Source organism: Dasypus novemcinctus, chromosome 4 (assembly GCF_030445035.2).
Source record: "Dasypus novemcinctus isolate mDasNov1 chromosome 4, mDasNov1.1.hap2, whole genome shotgun sequence".
Lineage (NCBI taxonomy): Eukaryota > Metazoa > Chordata > Mammalia > Cingulata > Dasypodidae > Dasypus > Dasypus novemcinctus.
Window position 1 is genome coordinate 118,170,421 of NC_080676.1, and position 25,940 is coordinate 118,196,360.

Sequence of the window (25,940 nt, forward strand, 5' to 3'; positions counted from 1 at the left end):
GTGTGGTCAGTAGTAATGCCTCTACTTTCATTTCTGATTATATTTATTTACATTTTCTTTTCTTTTTTCTTTGTCAGTCTAGCCAAGAGTTTGTCAGTTTTAATATCTTCTCAAAGATGTAATATTTGGTTCATTATCTCTGCTTTTTTATTCTGAATTTCTTTTATTTCTCCTCTTTTCTTTTTTATTTCTTTCTTTCTGTTTGCTTTGGTATTAGACTGTATTCTTTTTCTAGTTCCTCCAGGTGTATAGTAAGGTTTTTTTATTTTAGCTATTTCTTCTTTTTAATGCAAGCATTTAGGTCTTTAAATCTCCCTCTCAGGACTGCCTTTGCTGCATCCCATAAGTTTTGATATAGTGTTCTCATTTTCATTTGTACAGAGATATTTATTAATTTCTCTTGCAATTTCTTCTTTGACCCCCTGATTGTTTAAGAGTGTTTTGTTTAACCTCCAAATATTTGTGAATTTTCCAGTTCTTTGCTGGCTGTTGATTTCCAGCTTCATTCCATGATGGTCAGAGAAAGTGCTTTGTATAAATATAATCTTTTTAAAATTTATTGAGACTTATTCTATGATTCAATATTTAGTCTACCCAGAGAATGGTCCCTGTTCACTTGAGAAGAATGTATATCTTGCTACTTTGGGGTGCAACATTCTGAATATGTTAGGTCTAGTTCATTTACCATGTTCTTCAAGTTCTCTGTTTCCTTACTGAATCTCTGTCTATATGTTCTATCTATTGATGAGAGTGGTGTTGATGAGAGTGATGTATTGAAGTCTCCAAGTATTACTACAGAGATGTCAGTTTCTCCTTTCAGGTTTTCCCGTGTTTGAGTCATACATTTTGGGGGCACCATGGTTAGGTACATAAATATTTATAATTTTTATTTCATTTTGGTGAATTGTCCTTTTTATTAATATATGGTGTCCTTCTTCATCTTATAACAGTTTTACATTTAAAGTCTATTTTGTCCAACATTAGTATAGCTACCCCAGCTTATTTTTGTTACAGTTTACATGAAATATCTTTTTCCAACATTTCAGTTTCAACCTAGTTTTTCTTTGAGTATAAGGTGTCTTTTAAACAACATATAGTTGGCTCATATTTTTTTATCCATTTTATCATTTTTCCAATCTGTGTCTTTTAATCAGGGAGTTTAATTCATTAATATTCAACGTTATTACTGTTGAATAAAGGCATTACTTACTTCAAATACTTTATCATTTGGTTTTTATATGTCATATCTTTTTGCTTGTCTGTTACTCTCTTTACACTTTTAGTTACCCTTACTTATCAGTAAGGATCTTCATTTCCTTGCTGTACTCCAAGGTTCTCGCTCCTGTTTTTTACTTTCAACCTACAAAACTTCCTTTAGCATTTCTTGCAGGGCAGGTATCTTAATACAGTTTCTGTTTTTCTGTGAATATAAATGTTAAATTGTCCCTCATTTTTAATTTTATTTTTAAATAAACTTAAGATTACATAAATGTTACATTAAAAATATAGATTTCCATATACTCCCATCACCTCCCTCTCCCACATTTTCCCACATTAACAACATCTCTCATTAGTGTGGTACATTTGTTACAATTGATGAACACATATTGAAGCATTGCTGCTAACCATGGAGTATAGTTTACATTATAGTTTACACTTTGTCCTGCACCATTTTATAGGTTATGACAAAATGTATAATGGCTTGTATCCATCATTGCAATGTCAAGAAGGACAATTCCAACATCCAAACATACCCCCATGTTACATCTACTCTTCCCTTTCCCTCCACTCAGAACCTCTGGGGGCCACTGCCTTTATATCAATGATAAAAGTTGTTCTACTCCTATAATAATAAGTCTACAATAGAATAATAATAAGTCTACTTTAGTCCATTGTTTCTTCCCCAATCTTGAGGATTTTAGGATAGTGATGCCCAGTCTAATTGAGAGTGTTTTAGGTCCCATGGGGCACATGGAAGGAACTATCTTGCTTGCAGTTGCAACAATCCCTGTTCCTTGGAATAGTCATTGTCCATCATCATCTCCTTTTTAGCTGTTCTGGGTGAGTCCAATGAACTTGAGAGTAGGTGTTGCAACTCTGCTGAGATTCAGGGCTCAACCATCACATGTCCTTCATTTTTGAAGGACAGTTTTGTCAGATAAAGACTTTTCATCTGGTAGTTTTTATCTTTCAGTACCTTAGATATATCATGCCACTACCTTCTTGCCTCCATAGTTTCTAATGAAAATTCAGTGCTCAGTCTTATAGTAGATCCCTTGTTTGTGAAAAATTGCTTTTCTCTTGCTGCTTTCCTAGAACTCTCTTTATCTTTGGCATTTTAAGTTCTGAATACCATGTGGCTTATAGTAGGTTTATTAGGATTTATTCTGTTTGGAGTATGTTTTGCTTCTTAGCATGAAATAAAGACATATTTATGTCTTTCATAAGAGTTGGGAAATTTTTAGCTATGATTTCCTCAAATATCCTTTTTGCCCCTTTCCCTTTTCTTCTTCTTCTGTGACACCCATGATACATACATTTGTGTGCTTCATGCTGTCATTCAAATTCATAAGTCCCTGCTCATTTTTTTCCCATTCTTTTCTCTATCTGTTCTTATAGTGTGCTTTTGACTGTTCTGTCTTCTAGGTCACTAATTATTTCTTCTGCCTATTCAAACCTACTGTTTTATGTCTTAAGCATATCTTAATCTCTTGTATTGTGTTTTTCATTCCCATAATTTCTCTTACGTTCATTTTCACACTCTCAAATTCTTCTTTATGATCACTCAGTGTCTTTTTAATATCTTTTACCCTTATTTTCCTATATCTCCTTAAGTTGATTTAAGAGATTTGTTTGAATATCTTTCATTAGTTGTTCCAAATTCTGTGTCTCTTCTGAGGTTTTAGTGTTTTCCCTTGACTGGGTTCTATCTTCTTCTTTCATTGTATAGCTTGTAATATTTTACTGATGTCTAAGCATCTGAATATCTTGATGAGTTTATTCTGAATACCAATTTCTTTCTCTAGCCTTGGGGTTTTGTTGTTTGCCTTCATGTTTAGGCTTTCCTTTGATGCTTGGTTCAAATTATTCTTGACATTTTAGTAACCCATGTTAACTGACAAAATTTAATCCTCTCTCCTTCATCTGATTTTTTGCCTAGACATGCAGTTCAATTTTTAAAATTGCATTTTTTTGTGGGATTATTTCACCTCCAGGAGAAAGCTTCCTTTCTTTTGTTTTTTCTCCAGGAATCTTGATCTTTTCTCTTTGTATTGCCCTTATAGTTTTTCTGCATTAATTTTTTGGTCTCCAGCTGCCCCTGTCTGGAATACAAACTCTGACAATAGGATCCCCCCGGAGAGGACATTTCCAATTCATTATTTCCCAGATAAAGTGGGTCCAGGGATCCACAAAGGTGGGTGGGGCTGACTGGCTCCAATGTGCTCTGGGGAGGGGAGAAAGGATACTACAAGCCAGAGAATACAAAATGAGAAATAGAAATACTTTATAGATGGACCACATCATTGCATATCCCCCACCACTATGTATTTACCTAATTTTATTTCATGGTGGATGTCTTTATAGAAACACAGGCCTTTAAAACTTATCATTACATTTACAGTCAATGATGTTAAGGTATTTGTCATAACATTATACTATTCTTCTTTACACACATTTGTCACAGTCAATAATAATTTTATTTATTTGAAATTGATTTGTTTTTACCTTTCAAACTCTTGGACTCCTGTAAATGTGATCCTTATACTCACTGTCTGCTAACAAGTTCAAGGATAAATTTGTGCTAAAATCTAGGAAGTGTACAATGACTTATGTCTGCAATTTTATATGAATAATCATTGATTTTGTGTGCCCTGTCTGTATCTAATTTTTTTTCAGACTTTGATTTTGTCTTTAACCTGTTTTCTTTCTCAGCAATAACAAAAAATAAAATCTTACTGTGTTATTTGTATTTCAGTAAACCAACATAAATCCACTTTTTATGACAAGGCAGAATATAAGTAAAATAGAATAATATAAAAACTTACTATCCATATTCTTATCCATACGAATTCTTGAGCATATACATTTAATCTGGCAGCTTCTGAAGTGTTCATTGTCTTAATCTTTATCTTCAATAAATACACTTACTCCTGAGCTGTTCTTCTACTCCCCACCACCTTAAGTAAGCTACTATAAAGTTTTCAAATAGCTGGTGTATCCACGAACAATTGTATTGTGAGAAGTTCTCTTTCCTCAAAAACAATTATTTAGAACAATTTGTCTTCCACTTTTAATTCAAATACCTCCAAGGTCCTCAATTTGGTGCAAAAAGATTAAACTCAAAATCTTTACAAAATTTTTAACTGTTAGAGTAGATAGATATTAAAAGCAGCCACTAGTACTCTAACTTGTCAAGACCACTAAATAGCAGTGTTCGGAAAAAGTTTACAGAAGCTTGGGCAGACATCCCAAAAAGAGCTTTTATGTACATACAATTATCAGATATCTAAATTGGATCAAACTTTGTTTTCATCTCTCTGCCTGTCTCTAATGAGGTTAACCAGGAATTTTGAGAAGATCTGTCCCAGAAATTGATGGATCTAAAATTGTAATTTGACTCCTAAGTATAATCTATTGGAAGTAACAACCTCAGCATTCAGGAGGACAGTAATTTTCCTTTCTATCTTCAGCCATTTTCAGAAAATAGGGTAGTTCTGAAGTCCATCAATTGATTGACCAAGTTAACAAATAATATTGAAGTGACCTGAAACCATTAAATAAATTTAACAGGAAATATGTTCCTTGTAGCAGCAGTCTCAAAATAACTATCCAGCTTAAAAAATATTTCCCAGTGTTAAAATAATTATCTGCTTAATAGTCAGAGAGCCTAGCAGATCCCCAGGGATAATTAGACAGAATCACACGATGGAAACTGGAAGGCACATCAAGCAGATAGTTTCTAATACATTTTAAGCAGTGGCTCTCCACTTTTGCCCTGCAATTATTTCACACACAATATGATCCATCCCAGGGCAGAATTTTTGAATATAAACATAACTTTCAGTGGGAACTGCTAATGAAGGAGCAATGCTTAGTGCTACTCAGCACAAGGACATGCATAAATCATAATCTCTAAGCACAAAAACAGAATGAACTACTCTGTTATTCAAGAGTTATAGCACTCAATACATTAGAATCCCCCAAATTAATGATATCAAGTAGACTTTTATTCTAGTTTAAACTTCCTAGCCCAGGAAATCAATATGAATAGATTTATTATTTCCAAATACCCTTGAGATGTCTTCTAATTAATAATTTTGGGCAATGCATTAGTAGCAATTCTATCACACAAGCAAGTATTTTAATCAGACAAAATTTTCTAAAAATTTGATTTATACATTCAATATTTTAGTCTGTTTTATATATAATAACTGTGTACATCTGTGATTTGCTTATAATTATGCCATAGCAAAATTCTGTAGAAAGAGTTTACAGATTCTAGATGCAATACAATATTTGTAAAACCCATAGTATAATTATTGATAAAAAAGAAAGTTCATATATTTTTTTGATCCACCAAAACCCAAGACCAAGACTGGAAATTAAGCATCTTATTGCTTTTTAGTTTTATGCAAGTTTATTCACTGAGGGCATCAGGAAGTTCTGACTTTATGTGTATGTGAAATGTATGTGTGTATATGTATGGATTTGTGTGTGCAGTGGTTAGGGGAGATTTCTAACCTGAACTTCCAGTTACCATACATCTGGGATTTGGGTTTCAGTTCTCACATAGTAGCGTGTCCTACTAATGTCATGTTCTAAGCCACTAAGCTTTGGCAGATGTTGTCTGGGTAAATTTGACTCAGGACTCCTTCATCCCTCTGGCTCCCTATGTTTTTAACCTCCAGTTGGGATATTCCAAAAGGGAAATTCGTTATTTTCCCTCCAGTACATCTGTTTAAAACAACATATTTTATCTTTATGTTTTATTTAATATTATTTTGTGTTCTGAACTTGGAGGTCTTGTTCTCATCATTTGGTAGTATAATTCCAAAAATTTCCTTTCAATTTTTTTTCTGAACTGAAACATGTATATAGTTTTTAATATACTTCAGTGATTTCCCTCTACAGACAGTAGATTAGGTGAAATGTGGATTATATCTATTTGCTCCTTCCCTGTTGTGTGTCCAGGACTATAATTACTCTATTTCCCAAAGAAGAGATTAAGCTCAATAATACTGAAAAGTTTTTAAACTACCTATCATTTAGAAAGGAGAATAAACTGTAAGACTAATTGCAGCCTTAGTTTAGCCTTGGAGATCTCGCCCAGTTTTAGCTAGTAGATATCTAACCATCATATTTTCTGCTGGTAATTCTGCAAAGGAAAGCAAGGCAACCCAGGACAAACTCAAAATGATAAGACTGTCTGTGAAGTCTATCCCATAAGAATGAGGCCGGTTTCTCAAAACAAATGATATGTGGCATATAGTTTGATTTTGTTTTTTACAGTGTAAAAAAGGAAAGCACTTCTATAGATTGTGATTATATCATTAGAATTTAATCAGCCAGTCAGTCAGTGAGGAAAAAAATCATTTGGAAAAATGGAGAATATGCACACATTTCAATGATATTTTGCAAGTTCCTCCAAAACATACACATAGAGGGCCTTGTGAGATATTGAAACCTGAAGAAAAAAAAATCTCACTCTTTATTTCACTCTGAAATTAATCTTATCACACAGTCTTCATAAGTTTGCTAAGCCTCTCTATTCAATTGAACAACAAAATAGTGAAATCTAAATCATCCACCTCAATTTTGCTGAATGAGGAATTATTTGTGAAAGTATTGCTGAACTTGGTTGACATGAGAAAGAATTGTTTTTAAAGCACTCTTTTCTTTCTCTCAGCCTTTTAACCTCTCTGCCCCTGGAAGTAGATTAAATGGTTCTACAGGTAAATTCTCAAAAAAAAAAACCTGGGCAAGAATGACAAGAGCAGCTTTCTCTTTCACTTGGGAGATTTTCTGGATATTAGGAGCTTGAGTTCACTGTTCTGGTTTATTCTTTCCTCTTAAATTTTACCTGGTACTGCTTTTACTTGCCTGTAACCTAATGGGTTTATTTAACAAATAAACCTGTCTCTGAAACCAAGTCATATACTCTAAATTACTGCTATCAGAAATAAAGATTATATTTTGGACTCCATCTTTAACTTTTGTTCGAATTCTTAAATTTGTTAGGAGGGTGCTACTTACAGTAGACCACCAAAGAGGCAACAATAACATACATATAAGCTTTTCTCAATATCATTTCTAACTGAATAATAAGTGCTGAATTTCTCCTTCTAAAGTGATTACATAAAATCCCTTTCTACCAGAGTCTATGTAATGTAAGCATAAAAGCAATTATCAGAACTTTTTAAGAGGAAAAAACTTGAAATATGCTGAAGTACAGCATGCATTTTTCAAGTCATACAAAGCATTTCACCAGACTTAGGAGGTTTACTGGTCAGTAACTTGTGTTTTGATACATTCAAAAATTTAAATATACCTAATGATATTGAGCTTCCCACATGAAAATAATGTCACATTCTATCTTTCAATGGCCCTGACTATCTAGGTGAGATTATAACCCATAGGCATAGAAAGGCTCTTAGGATGTAGCCAGTCTACTTGCTTTATTTTCTGGTGGAACTAAGGACCAGAGATGTAAATAATTTCTTCAAAATCACCCAAAACTAAACTAAGGCAGATACAAAATTACAGTTTGGATCCAACAAGAAAGCCATACCTTCAGATGTTTAATTGGATATACAAAGAAGGTAGCTACTATTATTCAAATAATATAAGGGTTTATATTTGATAAGCTCACTATACCCTAGACACTGTGCTAGCAGTATCTCAATTCATATCACATTAGCCCTACAAGGAACATAAATTATTTTTTCAGTTTCCTAATTGAGAAAAGTGACAGAGAGTTTAAGTAGCCCCTTGTTGCATGGTAAGTAAATGGTGCAGCTGGAATTTGAAACCAGGTCTAATGTAAGGTTTATACTTTACTCACTGCTAAGATTGTCTGTCTCTTAAAGTATAAAGGAAACTACCAGTTTTCATACAAATCTATTTTTTTAAAAAAATTACACAGGTAGAAAGTGAATTTGAATCTGAGCAGTTTGACCTGCTTTTAATCATTCTTTACTGCTGTTGTGGGCCTTGCTATATTTAAAGAAAACAATGAATTTTTTAAATTGATTAACACTACTCAATATAAGGAGCTAAATACTATCGTTTAAAACAATAATAGCAAAAGAAAAACCCACTAAAAGCTTCATTATTTTCTTCTGTATAGATTTTAAATATGGAAAATATAAATATTACATTAGACTCTCTCTAGAGAAGGACTGACCATAGAACCTTCAGTAATGTGGAAATGTTCTATATCTGCCATGTCCAATATGGTAGTCACATGTGACTACTGAGCAATTGAAATATGGCTAATGTCACGGAGGAACTTATTTTTTTAATTTTTGTGTAATTTCAATGAAGTTAAATTTAAATTGGATACCCCCATGTGGCCAGTAGCAACCATATTGGACAGCTCAGCACTAGAAAATACATTTAAGTCATGGCTTTCAAACTTTTTGACTCTCACTAGAGTAAGAAATATAATTTACATTACAATGTCATGTACTGCATGTGTGTTAAGTGCTTCTTTGTGTACATAACCAAATTATTATTATTATTATTATTTTAAAAATAGTACTTACAAACAGATATTCACTCTGATATTAGCTTTTCAATTCTATTTTTTCAGGCCAACCTTGACTTACAAATTTGATCTATGACATATTAACAATTTGAGGTCTGCTTTTGATAAACTCCCCATCAAAGAATATGTATGTGTAAAGATGTTGCTATCATTCTTTTGGTTTTTTAGAGAACTGAAGTTTGCTCCTGAGGCATATACACATACTACATTGGATATTTTCTTGTGCTTCCATTATTATGACTAGGAGAAAAAAAAGATAACCAGTCTTAAGAAAAGAAATAACCATAATATTAGATTTAATTTCTGTTTTCGGTGAGAATTGATGCTTCAAGAGAAGAGTGCAGGAATGTCCAAAGACCCATTGCAGAGGGCTGGGGGAGAGGCTAGAGAAAGAGATCCCTTTCCAGACCAGAAATGTTAGAATTTGAAAAGTGTTCTCAGGGATACTTGCATCTGGAAAGAATCACAGTGGATTCCAAAAGAAATGCAAAGGAAAAACCCAAGTCAGAAGGAAATCTTGGACAGGAGACTGAGGGAACAAAGTCAAAGTCTTCCCCATCCTGTGTCACTAAGATGCTGATTTATCTCTCAAAATACACAAAGCACATATATGTACACAAACATGCACATACAAACATACAAAAACACATACAAACACACACATACACACAACCCTTAGTTACTGAGTACTTGTGGTCATCAAACTAAGTTACATAGTAAAGTTTTCAGCCACTGTTAGTATATGACAAATGTATTGTTTCTTAAAGATATCTACCAATAAAAGCTCTTTCTAAAACAGTATGGAAAATTATTTTCAAGTAGAATGTGTCAGGTTGGGTTATACTCGCTGATATTGAACTCCCCTCTCAAGGTAAATATAACTGAGGGAAAGGTGTTTAATAGTACTATTATGTTACAATAAGTTCCCATAGTTGAGATTCAAATAAAATGTATACATTGTATTATGGAGATAGTTTTCTAATTTTTTCATTGTGGCAAAGAGTTTAAATTTTTATTTTTCGATTTCTACTTATATATATTTGAATTAAGTTTGTAATTAGATAGGCATGAAACCGAATCAATGTAATCTAAAGGTGGTGAACTGAAAGTTAAACCAATTTTACAATGTTTTTTCAGAATCAATGTTAATACTTCTCTTTTTCTTTTCCAAATTGTTTTTTAGATTATCAAAACAATTTTTGTTTATTTTTCTTCTCAGATCTACTGAAAGTTATCTATTTTTCAAAAGACTGGAATTGTGTTCTAAATGCTTTGACTACCCCTGCACTACAATTTCCAAACAGAATTTTGTGGAAGTTTTTATGTATTTATTCATCAGCATTCAATATTAGAGGAGATTACCAAATTTATGTCAAGTGCATGGATGTTTATCCCAGAAGATATAGATGAAAATGAACTGGTTCATCCTCCATTAACCACCATTCATTTTTTTCATTAATATATGAAACATTTAAAATATTTATTGGGATTTTTCTATGTTTTAGAATTACCACAGTTTTATGTAAATAATGCAAAACAAATATAGAAGAAAAAGGGAACACAGGGGATTTAGGCTTCATTCTTTACAGAGAGAGCTTGCTAATTTTCTAATTGTCTCCATATTTCCAATTTTAGTATGTGTCCTCTGAGAGAGCATCACATTGCTATTTATAAAATTTGTCATCTCAACATTTTCAAAGCAGAATCATCTCTGATGTTTTTCTTTGGTAGCATGTATTTATAACAACTAAACAAAAGGTTCATGTTATATTTGTTCATTGATGGTGGTTGCTTTTTAGAATGGTTTTCCTTGTGGGGAATAAAAGAACTAGGCATAGTGATCTTTGGTTGACTATTTCTATCATATTTTATCAAATCTATTTTTGATTTCACTTATTGTGCATATTTTATAAAAATTTGCTCAAGTGACAAAACACTGTCTATATCTTCACTATTGAAACTAGGAAATTTAGGAGTTTAATATTTCCACCAAAAAAAAAAAAAGGATGCGATTCTTTCTATATTCTTTAGAATCACTGACTAAAATTCAAAGACTTTAAGCATTTAAAGGAATAAGAAAGGAATAAGAAACTCATGATATCACAAGGTTATCCATTCAATTTTTGAATGCTTGTAATTACTAGAAAGTACTTTCTTACACTGAGCCAAACTTTGTTATGCTGTAACTTCCCCATGATTGTTCTAATTATCTTCTAACACTGTACTGGAAAAGAGTAACTTGTTTTTAAAATGACACATTTTTCAATTACAGCTTTCAAAAATTGAAAAAGTTTTATTGATTTTCTAAATGATCATTCTGCATTCCATAAATGACATAAATTTTAATTAAATGAAGTAACAATCACCACCATCCCACAATCCAGAGGAAAAATTTTTAAGAACTTTAGTATAACACGAAAGAATTTTCATGCTTATCTATATATGCACATCCTAAAATTAAAATTGTTTCAAATATATGTAATTGTTTTGTTCAGTTAAGCAATTATGCTACCATTAGAAAAAACATAAATACATAATGTTATTAAATGCATAATATTCTTATCATTAAAATATACAATAAGTTAATTGATTATCAACAGACTGAAAAATCATTTGCAGAGTTTTGCTATTATAGATAATACTGGTGTGAACATCATTTTGTGTGCAAATTACATCCTTATGAACACCATTCTACAACCAGCCTTTAAGAACTTTGTATTTATGTTTTTTCCTTAAAAACATTTCTATAAGTGAATTTTCTGGGTCAAGATTCGTTTGCAAGATTAGAATTTTGATAAATATTATTATATTGCAAACATGAGGAATGAATATTTTGGAATCAACTTCTCTCTGTGATCAACTAGAACACTTGAAAAAAGGATCATTCCTTTGATACAGTTGGAGAGCTGCTGAGATAAGGAAGAATGCAGAAAAAGATAACAAAGCTGGACATTTGATGTCACTTTCTCCTAAGAGTTCTCAAATTTTGGTGCACATCAAAATTGCTTTGAGCATTTGTTAAAACACAGGTCACTGACCTCTACCACAGAATGTTGTATTTCTAATTAGTTCCCAGGTGATGCTGCTGCTGAAGGAGAAACACACTTGTAGAAATACATTTCTAGAAAAATTACAAATTTCACTATAATTAGCTCTCCAGCCATTCCAGTAGAGGCTTCTAGAGCAAAGAACCTGAACAGAAACTTGGACACATTTATGGCTAGGATACCAATGAAATTGGAGTCCACCCTTAGAAAACGTCACTGAATTTTATAAACACTAATAGAAAAAATGATGCCAAACTGATAACTTTTCTATAAAACTACTGCACAACTCATTTTATTAAACCAGAATTTCTTTGATACTAATACCTGAGGTCATTATAAGAAAAGAAAATTATTAGCAAATATTAGAAGTACATACAAACTTGATATATCCAGAAATACAAGATTATTTGTGTTGTTTTTTAAATTTTTAAAAATTTATCGAGGCAGATCAGTCATACATAAGCATACATAAACAATACGTGTATAATAATAGTTGTGAGCTTACAAATAAAGTTATGTAACATATAGGACTCTCATCCCTCAGCCTACCACCAATACCTTGCATTGATGTTAAACAATTTTTACTAATGGTTAAAGAGCATCGTCAAAATAACTACTAACTAAAGTATTTCCCTCCAAACCCACCCTATTATTATTATTACCTTTTATATCATTTACATATGAACATATATAAACAATAAGTATATAGTAAAAGTTGTGAATTTACAAAGCACACATGCATAACATCATACAGGAGTCCCATATATCAGCCTCCACCAATACCTTGCATTGTCATAAGATATTTGTTACAAATTATGAAAGAATATTGTCAAAATCTTACTAACAATTATAGTCCTTATCTTACACTTGGTGTATTTTTCCCCAACCCAAAAAATAAAATTATTTTTTAAATATATTTTTATGACAGAAGTTGTAAACTTACAAAATAATCATGCACATGCACAGAATTCCTAAACAACACCCCTCTATCAACACACCACAATGTAGTAGAACATTTATTACAGATTATATTATCTGATTGTTACCATGCCCATAGTGTACATTTGGCACACATTGTCCATACTGCCCCATTATCAACACAGTACATCTTTGGTATAGATGCAAGAATATTACATTATTACTGTTAACCACAGTCCATAGGTCACTCCAGTTGTGTTTTTCCCATGCTTTCCCACATTCCCACAATTGTGATGTACATTTGCTCTAGCTAAAAAAGGACACTCTTGTATCTGTGCCATCAACCACAATTCTCATCCACCTCTGGGTTTACTGTGCTATTCAATTCCTAGATTATTCTCTAACATTCGGTCAATCGGCCTTTACATAACTAGACTACCATTTTCAGCCACATACCCATTTATAAACTAGCTGTTACTCACTATGTGTTACCATTCACTCTATACATTTCCACACTTATATGGTAAAGCTACTTAAAACTTCTACATACATTAAACAGTAGTCCATCTCAGTCCTCCTCTTATCTCCTTTAAGAATCCACCTTCTACCACCATTTTCCTACATTTTCTTCTAGAAGCTTTATGGTTCTTGCTTTTATATCTAGGGTTTTGATGCATTTTGAGTTAATTTTTGGATAAAGTGTAGGATAGGGATCCTCTTTCCTTCTTTTGACTATGGATATCCAGTTCTCTCAGCACCATTTGTTCTGTCTGAGCTGGGAGGGTTTGACAGGCTAGTCAAAAATCACTTGACTATATATGTGAGGGTCTGTTTCTGATCCATCAGTTTGGTTTCATTGGTTTATTGTGTCTGTCTTAATCATGCTGTTTTTACCACTGTAGCTAGGTAATATGATTTGAAGTCTGGATATGAGAGTTCTCCAAGTTCACTTTTCCTTGTTAAGATGTTTCTGGCTATTTGGGACCCCTTATCTTTACAAATAAATTTGATAATTGTGTTTACAATGTATTTTTAAAATGCTGGTGGAATTTTTATCATGATAGCATTGAATCTGTATATCAATTTGAGTAAAATTAACATCTTAATGATATTTAGTCTTCCAATCCATGAGCATGGAATTCTTCCAATTATTTAGGCTCTTTTTAAATTTATTTTTACACTGAGTTGTAGTTTTCTGACTACAAGTACTTTACATCAGTACTAAAGTTTATTCCTGAATATTTGGGTTGTATCTGTCATATTTTATTGTCACCACTCTTTTGACACTTTTAGTTACATTTATTGAGATAATCTTCATTTCTAGACTTTCTGCCAGGCTTTTCTCTCCTGTCTTTTCTTTTCAGGCTCTAGCACATCCTTTAATATTTCCTGAAAATCCATTCTCTTGGTTAGAAATTCTCTCAGTTTATGTTTATCTGTGAATATTCTAAACTCACCCTTATTTGTGAAAGACAACCTTGCTGGATATAGGACTTTTGGCTAGAATTTTTTCTCTTGCAGTATCTTAAATATATCATACCACTGTCTTACTGCCTCCATGGTTTCTGGCAAGAAATCAGCATTTAATCTTATTGGATATCCCTTATATGTTATGCTTTGCTTTTTCCTTGCTGTTCTCAGAATTCTCTCTGTCTCTGGCATTTGACATTCTGATTGATATGTGTCTCAGAGTTGTTCTATTTGGATTTTTTTGGGTGGGAGTTCACTATGCTTCTTGGACATGGCTATCTCTGTCCTTCAATAGGGTTGGGAAATTTTCTACCATTATTCCTTCAAATATTTCATCTGCCCCTTTTCCCTTATCTTCTGCTTCTGGGACACCCATGACATGTATGTTTGCATGTCTTTTGCTGTCATTTAGTTCCCTGAGACCTTGTTCAATTTTTTCCATTCTTTCCTTCATCTCTTCTTTTGTATGTTCACTTTCAGAGGCCATTTCTTCAAGCTCACCAATCATTTCTTCTGCCTCCTCAAATATGCTATGATATGATTCCCATGATTTTTTTCAGTTTCATTTATTGTGCTTTTCCTTCCCATAAGACCTGCTATTTTTCTATATATGCTTTCAAATTCTTCTTTTTTTCATCCATTATCTTCTTAATATCCTTAATCTCTTTAGCCATCTCATTGAATTTATTAAGGAGATGTGTTTGAACATCTATGATTAGTTGTCTCAATTCCTTTATGTCATCTGAAGGCTTATCTTGTTCCTTTAACTGGACCATATTTCCTGTTTGGTGGTGTGGATTGTAATTTTTTGCTGGTGTCTTGATATCTGGCTTACTATACTATTTATTCTGGGTGCAGTTTTTCTCTTTAGTTTAGGACTTCCTGCTCTTTCTCCCTTGCTGGTTGTGCAGTAGGAGCCAAGGATGTAGGTGGTGTTGTAGGCTGTGGAGGCTCAAGTTGCCCTCACTGCCCCAGGGACCAATGAAGCTTCTCCCAACTTTTTTCTTTGTCAGAGTTATGAACAGAATCACAGCTATGTGGAATAATGCAAGTCATTCAGGCCTAGACTGTTGATGCCCAGAGAGACTGATGAAGCTTCATACCCTGCCCAGGTGGGGATGGAGAAAGAGGTGTAGGCAGCAATCTATACAATGCAGGTCCAAGTTGACTGCAGTTGCCCCAGTAGACTTCTAATTATTCAGTCTGTGACATTCAAATGTACTTGCAGTTACCTGGATAGGCTGGTGCAGGGCCCATCAGCTTCCTCCCTGGTAGATTTTGGGATGAAGCCTAAGCTAGGGCTACAGGCTGATCTGGATGAAAGAAACTGGTTCCTGCTGCCACTGTGATTTTCGGTCAGCCTGGCTTCCCCACATGCTGGGGGTGGAGTCTAAACGGTGGCTACCAGCCTCTTTCTGACTTGGGCAGATTCAAACTTAAGTTTTTCTTAGGGTTATACTTTAGCCAGCCTAATTTACTAAACAGTAACTGAGACTGGTGTTCAAACATCTCTCCATCCCCCACTTTTGGGAAATGGAGCTTCCAATTCCAGCCACAGAATAGCTCTTAAGGCAGCTTGTGCTGCCAAGTAAGATGATCATTGTCCTCCACAGTGTGGAGCACTCTACTTATGATCTTCTCTGCAGATGGGTACACTCCTCTTTCCATTCCTACAAGGATATTGCATAATGTTCTTCTGGTCTCCTGGAACCCCCAAATGGGTCCTTCAGATAACTCTGGGTGTTTACTAACTGCCCTGTAGCAGGAGCTGACTCTAGGAGTTCCTTACTCTGCTGACATCTTGCTGGTTGAGAGACTATTTGTTTTATTATATTATTTTTATTTTTTAAAGACACTTAAGTTACATTAAAAATATAGGGGATTCCCACATGTTTTGCTCCCTACCTCTTCCACTCTTTCTCACATTAACAACATCCTTCATTAGAATGGTACATTTGTTACAATTGATGAACACATTTTGGAGCATTGCCACTAAGTGTGGATTATAGTTTTCATTGTAGTTTACACTTTCTCCTGCACAATTTTGTAAGTTATGACCAGATATGATGGCCTGTATTTGTCATTTAAATGTCATTCAGGACAATACCCAAGTCCTAAAAATGCCTCCAAATTACTTCTGTTTTTCCCTCTCCTTCTCCTCAGAACCTCCTGTGGTCACTGCCTTCACATCAATGATAAAAATTCTTCCATTGCTAGTCTATAGTACAATAATAGGAAGTCTATTCTAGCCCATCATTCATTCCCCAATCCTGAGGATTCTGGGATGGTGATGACCATTATGCCTCTAACTGATAGGGGGCTTAGATCCCCTGGGGCATATGGATGGGACTATCTTGCTTGCAGTTGTAGACTCTGTTCCTTGGGATGTTTGTTGTCCATCATTATCTCCTTGTTAGTTGTCCTGGGTGAGTCCAATGAACTGGAGAATAGGTGTTGCCCAACTGGCACATGAAGAGTCCAAAGATTTAAGTTTCTTGGATATATACCTATATACTCTAGTACTAACTACAGTTCAAATAGATGGGGCAGAAGAGCCCTGTGCAGGGAATCCACAACTGAGTCCAACTCTGTTACACTGGGAATTAATTCCAAAGTAGGGCCCGCTGGCAGTGTACCAAAATCCTGAGCTGTCAGACCTGCTTATAGTGTCTTGATGTCTCCAGAGTCCTCAAGAAACCTGCTATTTGAGGCAATAGTTACTGTGGCAGTCAATGAGATCCTGCTGAGACATTCATAAGCGTACCCTCTGGAATGACCTCTCAACACACTTTGAAGTCTCTTAGTCATATAAATCCATTTGTCTTTATCCTTTCCCCCTTTTGATCAGTCTTTTCCCAGTTGCATTGCTAGTTGGTGCTTAGCAGTAATCCCTTGGTGCCAGGAAGACTCATCCCGGGAGTCATGTCTCTCACTGGGAGGAAGGTAATGCACTTATATGATCAGTTTGGCTTAGAGAGAGGCCACATTTGAGCAACAAGGAGGCCCTCAACTCTCAGACACCCTTAAATACTAGGCTGTTTCATTTTCAAAAGTAAAGGTTCATAAATACAGTCATCAGTATCAAAAACCCATCAATGGTCCATCCTCCTTCACTAGCCACTGCCCCTGTACTCAGGAGATTTGTGCTGTTCATTAGAGAAAGTGGCAGAGCTCTACAGGATGGAAATTTGATACTCTTCTGGTTATTGTTTGAATCTCCACCCATCATGAAAATGTCCCATGAGGACTGTTTTCACATTCCAAAACTATGGTAATCTCTATATGTACAAAAATTCTTTTTTAACATCAATTTATGATCAAAATTCTTAACATACTACAACTACAAGGGGACTTGTCTTAACCACTTAAAGGAGAGCTACAAATACACAAGAGCAAGCATCAATTAAAGGGAGAAATTTTGAAAGGTTTTTCTCTATGTTTTAATGAGACAAAGATAGCTATTACCACAACTTCTATTCAGCATTGAAAAGGCAATTCTTAATAGAGAAATAAGTCAAGTAAAAAAAATCCCATGATTCAAAATAAAGAACTATTCCTTACTATGCAAGGACAACTTCATTATGTATGCAAAAAGTTAATTGAAAATTATATTAAGTTTAATAAATGATTTTAAGCAAAGATTCTGAAAACAAAGCAGTTGTATTCCTATATATCAGCAACCCACATTTAGAAAATAAAATTCTATAAAATATATCACTTACAATAGCATCAGAATTAAAACACATGAATGAATATTTTTAAGAAGAAATGTCCAAGAAACCTATATAAAACACTACGAAACATTATTTTGAGAAATTAAAGAAAATTAAATAAATAAAGAATATAGTTTCTTCATGGATTAGAAAATGTAATACTGGAAGGATATCAGTCTAACCCAATCCCAATCTAAATTTAAACTTCTCTTTGAAAATAACAAACTTAATTTAAAATATATTGACTATGGAAAAGGTACAAATTATGTAAGAATATCTTGAAGAAGAACAAATTATGCATCCTTCATCTATCAGATATCAAGACATTATAAAGCACAATAATTAAAATCATAAGGTATTGGATTTAGGAAAAGCAAATAGATTGATGGAAGAAATCAGATGGCCTGGAAACAGAGCCATATATATGTGCTGGTACAAAGCAGTGGGAAAAAGATAGTGTTTTCAATAAATAAAATTAAGTCAACTGTCTAAATAGAAAAAAAGTGAAACTAATTCCCTAATTCACAAATATATACAAATAAATTCCTGATGGAATATATATCTCATTCTTCAAGATAAACCCATATTTATATTTATAGTACTTAAATTTTTATATCTAGATAATATTAAAATATCTCAATTATATAAGATTAAGAAATGATTCCTTAAGAAGAGTACAAAGAACTAAATTGTGAGGAAAAAGACTGACAAATTAGACATATTAGATTTGTGAACTATTTTTTTCTCAAAACACACTATTAATATAGTAAAAGGCAAGCTAAAAAGTAGGAGAACTGGAAACACTTTTAAGCAACAAAGGTTTTACTCAAATATATAAAGGTCTCAATTATCAGTGAAGAAGAGATAGACAAGCAATAGAAAACTGGTGAATGAACTTAACTAAAAAAGATATCTAAAGGGAAAGTAAATAAATGAAACTTTATCTTTTTTAGTAATCAGAGAAATGCAATTTAAAACCTCAATGAGATATCATTACATACATATCTAGATGTCGAAAATGTAACAATTTGTCAATATAAAGTTTTGGCAAATATATAGTTCATAAGGGTCTCTCATGTACTAGAGGAGGAAATGTAAGTTGAAACACAGGGTTTGCTAAGGAATTTGGAATTATCCATTTAAGGTACACACATGCACGTGCTATGACACAGCAATTTCATTCCACTACAACAGAAATTTATGTCCAAGTGTACCAGAAGATATGTATCAGAATGTTTATAGCAGCTATATTTATGGGAGCCAAATCTGAAGATAATGCAAATGGCCGTCACAGCAGAATGCATACATAAATTGCGGTACATTAATATATAGGAAAGCTGCATAACAATGTTAGAAAGAAAGCAGCACCTATAAGAAAACAAAAACTTACCTGATTGTGGAGGAGAAAAGAATTTTATTAAGGATCTTGCAAGAAGGGGCACTGGACCTGGGTAAAATTGCCTCCATGCTAAACAACAAGAAACAGTGATATTTATAACCTAAATCTAACAGGAGAGTCCCTCCCCTGCTCCCCACTGATTGGGTACTTTAGGGGTTACAGCCTATCCAAGAGATCTAATTAACTTCCTTGGTTCCCGCTCTGATTCCCCTCTCCAGTGTTCCCTACACTCCCACCGGCTGCGCAGGCTCAGCACCGCTTTCACCCCTGGCTTACTTTTCAAGTTTGGCACTGCTTTCACTGCTGGCCCCACCCCCAGTACTCACCATTCGCCCTCCCTCATTTCAGCACCACTTTTCAAATTCTTGGTGCACCAAAGCTGCGGGAACCCCTACCCTCCCTCCTCCTCTAACAGCAGAGCCAGCTCCCGCTTCCCTTTGTGAAAATTAAACTTAACCCTTTCCCACAGCAACATAAAACTGTTTGCAAGAATATTAGGCTGATTAAAAGATGCTAGATAAAATAATATACCCAGAATTATAATATTCATATATTTTTTTTAAAAAGAAGGGAAAGCTTTGCATTAGAAGTCAGACTAAGAATAGTGATTTCTTTTAAGGAAGAGCGCAAATAATGATGAGGAAGACTCCCTATGCCATTTGACATGCCAACAAGCAAGGCAACAAATAGCAGTTTAAGATCCTTAATGTACCCATGTCCTCCCAACTTGCTGCAAATCACTGGAACCAGCGACAGGTGGAATAAGAAGAAGGAATGGGAATGAAAAAGCTCAATATCAATGAACAGCAAGAGCAAGAAATGTAGCAGACACTCGCACAGCACTCGGCTCACGTAAACACCAATCGTGAGCGAAAGACTCCTTATGAACATCCAAAGAAAGCACCTAATGCAGATCTAATGTTTAGGATTGTGGAAGATATTGGTCCAGCAGCAAATGCCATTTCATTAGGTCCTGTATCTGATGTTGTGGCTTGTGGAGTCCTCCAGCAACTGAATGAGAGCCGCGGGCACATCTCAGCCTGTGGACCTATGGACTTGCCAATCTAAACCTGGGACAGGCTGGGGCCGTGAGGTCACAGAACAAGACTGTGCTTTCAGATATGGCATAAAAGACGTTTTCTAATGGAAACCACGAGTGGGTTAATCCTCTCTTGAGAAAGGCATTCTAGAAACCAGGTGGTTGACTTGACTCCTGAGCAGTTACACCAAGAAGAGCTTTGCTGTCTGTGACATGATTGAGCTGGAGGCGAAAAGGTTGCTATGGTAATGGTATGGGGGAAATGAACTTGCATTTTAAACCTGATTTGAGTCACAGTGTCTCTGAATTGACCATCCTGTGTTGGAGTAAGAAATATTTGGGGACTCCAGGACTACCATAGAAAAATAGAGCAAGCAGTAAAATCTTCTAATAAAATTTTACATGCAGGACAACAAAATGATGAAAGATATCCAAATACCAAATAATCCATCAGGAAGACTCTTGTTTAGGAGTTCATTTCAAGAGGAACAAGGAATGAGGGAGAAAAATCAGTTTTAACCACCAGAGTCAGTAATACAAAAGTACCTGTTAGGGTAAAAGAAAAATGTGAGCCTATTAGTATATAAAGAACATAAATAAATTCAGATGGCTTAGAAAAGCCTGACACCAGCCCAGGCACAGGGATGTAGCTGAGACCATTGTCCGTATCATTGAGAACAACAGTGTGCGTTCAGCACCGAAGAAAATGAACAAAGGACAGACATCAAGCAGTGGATCCTAATAGTTTGTTGACACTCATGGGTTTACAGCCTCTGTCTCTAAGTATGGGAAACAAGTTAAGCATTTATTTCGCTTTTGTTTCATTTGCTTTTGTTTGACTTTCCCCACTAAATAGAAGTGAGTGTTCTTAGTCTGTCTCTGACAACCTGTTGATTTTGTAGGACAGCTGTCTTTCTTTGCTTTCCCCATGACTAGTGAATTTAGTTCAAACCCACATCTGAATGCTACAACCAGATTACATCTTTTTTTTGGTCCTAGCTATTTTCCATTTTTTCTTTTACCATGTTCCAGTTTCTGCATGTAGAATTAAATAAACGAACACCCTTGCAAAAGTTGTAAAATTTCACATGGAAATGCTGCCTGATCTTCACCAGCTTCAGAAATCCAACTTTTATGACAATAAAGTGTCATAATTTTTAAAAAAGTTTCACTTTATTTTAAGTTAATTGGAAATAAATTATTATATTAATGAAGGAACCCCCAGTAATTAGCTTTTAAAGCTTTAGAAAGTCACAATTGTTGAAATACAATTTGAAAACAAGTATACTTTGAAATTTATCCCTAAGAAGTAACGGAGGAGGTGAAAAATAAACAAAGGAAACTTAAAAGTGTAAAATATTAATTTTGGAATTCTATAATTACTTTTCATAAAATCTTCACTTCTGGAAAAAAATGTTTTGGGGTTCCCATTTTTATTTGGGAAAATTTGTCTTACGTAGCAGAACGAAATGAAAATTTGATGGCCTTTGCTCTCCTAGCATCAAAATCTGGGAAAAATTTTTAAAGCTCATAGACAATGTGTGATACGATCAATTTTTTTCTCGTATCAGTATTTGTCTGAGAGCTTCAATTAAAAGTATTATGGGCTGCAGAGAAAAGCCCATTGAATTTATCAAGATGCAAATTTATTAACTTATTAACTTTAAAATGCAACTTTTAAGAATATTGCTGGTGTTTTCTGAAAAATGTTTGAAAATGTCATTAAAATTTGCTCTTCACACTAATACATATTATACATGAATGGGACTCAGAGGCATTATGCTTGATGAGAGAAGCCAGAGACAAAAAACCACATTATATTTTTCCATATATATGAAATGTCCAGAAAAGACAAACCTATAGAGATAGAAATTAATTGATGGTTATCTAGATATAAATGGATAGTTACTGAAAATAGGTATGAGATTTTTTTAAGTGTTCTAAAGTTAGACTCTGGGGATAGTTGTGCAATTTTGTAACTATACGATAATTCAATGAACTATACACTTAAATGAATTTATGAAATATAAACTGTATCTAAATAAAATTGTTTAAAAATTTTATTAATCTAAAATATATCATGAATTTATACTAGAGATGGAGAAGACTAAGTATTTAATGATACTGTATTTGAAAGTAAGCTTTAACGAGCTATTTTGTGATTCCATCAGCTTAATAAAATTAATTTATCCATCAATATATAATTATTTTAAATATATGTAATTTTAATACACTTTTAATTCTCAATAGTGTCCTGGTTTGGACCCTAAATTATGTGGCCCTTCTAATCATTTTTCCTTGTTTCCACAGATTTAATAAAAGCCTCTTGCAAACAGATCTCTCTTATATAATTTTCCAATAAGAGGTGGAGTTCAAACAGTAAACTTTTATTATCAGATGTAGGATGAAACATTACTATTTTAAAAAATGTTTCCACAAATTTGTTCACATTTTCTAAACAATACTTAAATGAAAATTACATTAGCCTGTTATTTTACAATAAGGTAACTGAAACTCAGACTTTTGCAAAATCCCAAATTGTGACCCACAGTTGCACACTACTGTCTCACTCCCAATACCACAAGAAATTTGTCTCTGCTATTCTAGATTTTAGAATTGGTAGTAATGAGGTATGACCAACTTTGGGAATAAGAGCACACTATTGAGACATTTTCCACAATGATCCTGTCTAATGTACACCCTTTATAGTCCCAGGAAGAACATTCTATCACATACCCCAAACAGTTTTAAAAGCTTTACGTTACCATTACATTTATATTAATTATCAGCCTTAGTCAGACTGGAAATCAGCTTAACAGGCTCTATTTATTATGGATATATATATATATATTTCCATTTCAAGTTTATTTGTTTGGGATTATATTTCCTCTTTTCATTTTGCACTTTTCCTCCATTAAAAACAATATTTTTTTTGTTGAAAATTTCACAATGAGTCAAAAAATTGCATTTTGTCTTGGGCATTTGGTGTGTGCACACTCAAGTCTATAAATTGTTCCTGTGTCTGCATGATTGACTTTCAAGCCAAATAACTCAGTGAGCTTTGTTCTTTTATCATTATTCAACATCTTATTGAAATTATAGTATATTCATTCTTGCTTAAAATAACTTTGGATCTTGCTGATTCCCCATAATCTTGCAGAAAATAACAATTAAAATTATTATTTACAAATGAATAGTCATTGTTTATTGAAAAGCCCTATGCAATTTGTAATTTCTGTGTGTGAATTTGACTGTAAAAATGTAAATAAGTGCAGCAATGCTTAATTCATTCTACTTTGAATAAAAGACATCAATATCAATTTTTTGGAAATGTGAACATTATAAAATGAAAGGATTTCTGTTTTATTCTACATAGAAGAGAATCTACATTTCTTCATCAGTGTGGAAGGAGAAAATAAAGAAATTTCAAAAATCATTTATGATTTGACTTTAATTTATGATTATTCTTATTTTTCTCAAGTGTTAATAATACCCCTCTTTCTAGTTATTTAAATAGTGTATTTTTGGTGAGATATGAAAAAATCAACAATTAAAGATTATCTTCCACACGTTTCCCTTTTATTTTGTTCTCCAGTATATTGCAAAACATGAACAACCTATGATCATATTAATTATGAAACTGAAAATTTGCCTCATTATTATATGGGGAAACTAAAATTTCTGCATATAAATATTTCCCTTTTCTCTTTAAGTTCATACAAAGAATGTGAGAAATAAACTAACCTTCTCACACAAAAAATTTGCTATTTAAGAGATTATATAGGAGGGACTTTTTCCGCTGTGTAAATAGCAAGTTACGTTTTATTTCTAATGAGTTTGACTTTGATATAAATGTGATCCCCCACATCTATTTTCTTCCTGATTCTGCATTCTGGCAGAACTTATTCAAGCATAGTTTTTCATAAAGAAACTCTGGGTTTAGGTCATCTCTGTGGAAATATAAAATAAAATGAGATAGTTTACCAATTTAAGATACTCTATGACTTGCACGATATGTGGGGTGTTTAGAGAGATGAGGAAAGTTGAAGAGTAGCTATTGGTTTCAAACGGATTTTGGAGAGAAGAAATAGTTATGATACACTTTCTCCTTGAGTCTGTTTCTGAAAGTTTTATGATAATGGCTGTCTACAAAGTTGCTACATATGATAGTTAATCAGCAAGAAGATTAAAGATGCCAGAATAGACAGGCTGAATCCTTATGTTCAGTGACCCACTAATGTCTTAATTTGAAGCTTCCCTTTTAATCATTTCACCCTTTATTTAATATTTCAACTCTATAGACTTTGCTATTCCCTTGATTTCATGACAAATGTCAATAAAAATTACTTAGTATTTTCATGCACCTCATTTTTAAACTATCTCTGTCCAAAAGGAAGCAAAGTTGCAGTTACTTCTCTGAACTCTGGGCAAGCAGACACTTTCATCTTTTAGGCTAAAAATTCAAAAAATAAGATATCAGAAGATAAATAGGATAAGTCAGTTTTAGATAGATTGCTATTTTTTTATTATAGAAAAATTTCTTGCAATCAAAACTTGAAAACCCAACATAAAAATGATAACATCTGTAAGCACACAATTTGCCACAAAGAAATAGAAATGTCAAATAAATATGGGGAAAAAATAGTCTCACGACTAATCCATGAAATGTAAATGAAAATAATTCAACACTCTACTTTGTTTCTCAAATTAGCAAAGATTCTCTTAGAAATCAAAATGTAGAAGGAGAGAAAGAGAGGAAAAAGTGATGGACCACCAGAGAGGGAGAGAGAGGAAGAGAGAGACAAAGAAGACACTGTTTTATAGAGGGATAAGAAAAACACACCAGGATGGATTACTAATTGGAATATATGTTTATTGACACTATTTGGAGAGCAATTTGGTTTCCTAAAAGTCTTAAATGTGCATAGAATTCAATTCATTCTACTTCTAGAGATTTGTCATAGGGAAGTGTAAGAAAGAAATCTTCTGGAAGAAAATAAGGCTCACCTGATTGTGGAGAAGAAAAGAATATATTTTCAATCTTGCAAGAAGGGGTGCATGATCAGAAAACGTGGCTGGAGCCCTGAACAACAACAACAAAATGACACAATTTATACCCCTAAGATTACCATGCAAACCCTTCCTCTGTTTCTCCATAATGTGGATCCTTCAGCGGTTACAGTCTATCTGAGAAGTCTAACTTTCCTGAGCAAGTTTTCCAGTTTTTGATTAATTGCTTCCCCCATCACGTTCCCTTTGCCAAATAAGGAATGGAATTTAGTGCTGAATTGGTATTGACTTAGCTCTTTCTTGTGCATACTTTTTACTGGCTATAGGACTGGCTTAAGCTGGTTTCTTTTGTTCCTGTTTAACCTGGGAGTGGGAGATTGAGGCAGTAGGCTGCCAGGTTACATTAATATTTTCTTCCTATATGTGAAAACTAAACTAATCTCCATTTCTTTCAATTGTCCCTCTTTCTTTTAAATGTTTTTCAGTTTTCACATTTCTGTTCTTCAAATTTACTAAGAGCTGTCTCACACTTTTCTTCATAGAGATCTCCTTCTTTAAGGGGGTACAGATGGTTTTG

The 25,940-nt window shown here is 33.7% G+C and overlaps 1 long non-coding RNA gene across 1 annotated transcript in view; it reads right to left on the reverse strand.

Annotated features, from left to right (window-relative positions):
• The window catches only part of LOC131278377 (uncharacterized), a 35,177-nt gene extending 9,654 nt beyond the window's left edge, over positions 1-25,523 (reverse strand). Inside the window, exons 1-2 of the long non-coding RNA XR_009185694.1 lie at positions 25,361-25,523; positions 19,306-19,383 (exon numbers count right to left, since the gene is read on the reverse strand). This is a non-coding gene — a long non-coding RNA (uncharacterized lncRNA). The remainder of the gene's footprint in view (positions 1-19,305; positions 19,384-25,360) is intronic.
• Positions 25,524-25,940: the final 417 nt, after the last annotated feature.